Source organism: Arachis ipaensis, chromosome B4, assembly GCF_059453495.1.
Source record: "Arachis ipaensis isolate K30076 ecotype BB chromosome B4, ASM5945349v1, whole genome shotgun sequence".
Taxonomy (NCBI): domain Eukaryota; kingdom Viridiplantae; phylum Streptophyta; class Magnoliopsida; order Fabales; family Fabaceae; genus Arachis; species Arachis ipaensis.
Window position 1 is genome coordinate 114,323,304 of NC_142439.1, and position 2,574 is coordinate 114,325,877.

Consider the following 2,574-nt stretch of genomic DNA (forward strand, 5'->3'; position numbering starts at 1 on the left):
TTCGTACGAGTGTGACACGATTTTCTGTTTTCGCTTTTGCTTAGCTTTTTCTTCAAGACTCCTAGTTACAAAATTCTTTCAACTATACTTATATATATCTTTTCTTTTAAAGGTCGTAATATCTTGCCACCTCTGCTTTACGACTTAAACGTAAGGCTCTGTGTGGTAGGGTGTTACATTATGGTATTAGAGCAGTTCGTTCCTGTAGAACCTGAGGGACGAACTGATTATGCTTCTAAACATACTTTGGGTGTGTGTATATTATGAAAAGCACACGTATTAGCACAATAAAAAATAGAGTCGATGATATTACGAAACAAAACAAAAAAATAAAAAATAATTTAAAATAATTATCTAGAAAAACAAAAAATAACATATTAATGTAAAAATAAACCTTACTAATATTAAAATTATTATGAATAGATAAAACTACTCTTAAATAAATAAAAATATGTAATTAATGATAATTCAGTTATCTTAATTAAATTTTTAATATACAATTATAATTTTTATTTATAAGTATTTCATATAATATATATTTTCTATATATGAAATGTTTTAAAATATAATTTTATTATCATGTCTTGCTTTTATATATATATATTAAGAGTACATGTGAATATTATTAATTAAATTTTTATTTGCAGAAAATATATCAAACTTAGGTTCTTAGTTTCTATTAATAATAATTTTGATATATATCTTTAAAATATATATTAACTGAATTTGAAAAAAATAATATTTTATTTTTTAAATTATAGTTTATAGTATAATTATATTATATAAATACAAAAATTAATGGTCGATTCACCACTTTTTATATATATATATATATATATATATATATATATATATATATATAGAGAGAGAGAGAGAGAATTCATGAAAAGTTTAATTATTTTATTGGAGATTAATTATTTTCTGAAAAAAATGCAGGAAAGGAAACTATTGTTATATATATATATATAGAATTCATGAAAAGTTTAATTATTTTATTAGAGATTAATTATTTTCTGAAAAAAAAAATGCAGGAAAGGAAACTATTGTCTAGTATTATTTTAAGTCACTAAAATTATCTTTTGGTGTTTCGTGCTATCCGCTGTAGGGTCAAATAATTGAAATAATTAATTTTTGTAATCAATGCCAGCGTAAACGTCATTGATGTCAAGTGTCGCTCGCGAATGAGAGCAAGTGTATGTGGATCTTGTTCGATTGTTCCACATTGGCGGCTTGGAATGTTGAATTTTTCTGAACGTCTTTGGATTCATTGGAGGTTAGGTTGGTATTTGATTGTCGCTGTTGGGTGACTCCAGAGTCCAGACCCTTCCGTTATCCGAGTCAGGCGAGTGGTCTTTAATATTACTCATATGCACTAAAATATTTTTTAAAATTATAATTACGGAAAATTATCCCATATACCATTCGAAAAGAGAGGAACATGGTATGGTAGGTACAAACAAGTTGCCGAGCTTATTGTTATAGTGTAGTGAAGTACGAAATGTCAAAAATATCCTTGAGTTTGATAATGAATTAACGTAAATGACCAGCTTGAGAACAAGGATCGATGGCTAGTTGATTTCTGAAGTTCATAAAAGCCAGTTGTAGCGCCAGGTTGTTGGAACCAGATTAAATCAATTAGGCTGGTATTGTGTCTTGGCGAAGTAGTCAATTGGCGGAGTGGTGTCAGAAGCGAAAAAACGATGGTGAGGGGGGACATGCTGTTGTGGTGGTTGATGATTGAATCTTCATCGTCAAAAGTGGGGTGGGTTTAGAGCTGGGCCATCTGGAGGTGGAAAAAATGGCATCATGTAGCCGAACCGCACCGGATATTGACAATGCATGGTGGGGAAGGCTCCTTCGATGGCATCGGCGAAGATGGTGATGTTGATGGTTATGCTCTGGTATGAATGATGTTTAATAATTTGCATGTTTTCATTGTTTCAATTACAATTTCTAATTTAGATGAACATACGCAAGTGTGGTAATTTTTTCCTTTAATCTGGGCAGCAAGGATCGCTGGACATTGGAATAGAAGCGGAAGAGTTTCACGGGGAATCATACGATGAATGCGAAGATAAGGGTAAAGTCCCCTGTGAACCAGTAATGTATAGTACTGCTGAGATATTGGAGATGGAGTTCCACAATTCCATTATTACCTCATCAATCTCATCAGTCATCACTTTAGGAACTCTAACTTTATAAATGAACATAAACAACATTTGTGCCTACAGTACGGGCACACTTCATATGCTTATTGCTTCTTTTCCTTATTTTTAATCTCTTTAGCTTTCGTTTATGCGTATGCCACCACTGCCATCCTTTTCTGCCACGTAAAATCATTCTGCGCCCTTTATGCTTCAAACTTCCATTAATGTCACTGCACAATACTATATGGGACTGTACCGGGCAATTTCCTTCAGGAATAATCATAAGCCATAGCCACAACCAGCCCCAACATTCGCTAAACAAAAAAAATAACGTCACACAAACTTTTATAACTAAACTAGTGTATAGGTTCACCAAGGATCGAATGCTCTAATATCATGTCATGATACCACTCATCCCAAAAGCTTC

General features: G+C 31.9%; 1 long non-coding RNA gene across 1 annotated transcript; it reads left to right on the forward strand.

The window, feature by feature from the left end:
• Positions 1-1,424: 1,424 nt before the first annotated feature.
• LOC148568847 (uncharacterized) lies at positions 1,425-2,246 on the forward strand. Its single transcript, XR_015881264.1, has 2 exons — positions 1,425-1,901; positions 2,008-2,246. It is a non-coding gene; the product is annotated as an uncharacterized LOC148568847 (long non-coding RNA).
• Positions 2,247-2,574: the final 328 nt, after the last annotated feature.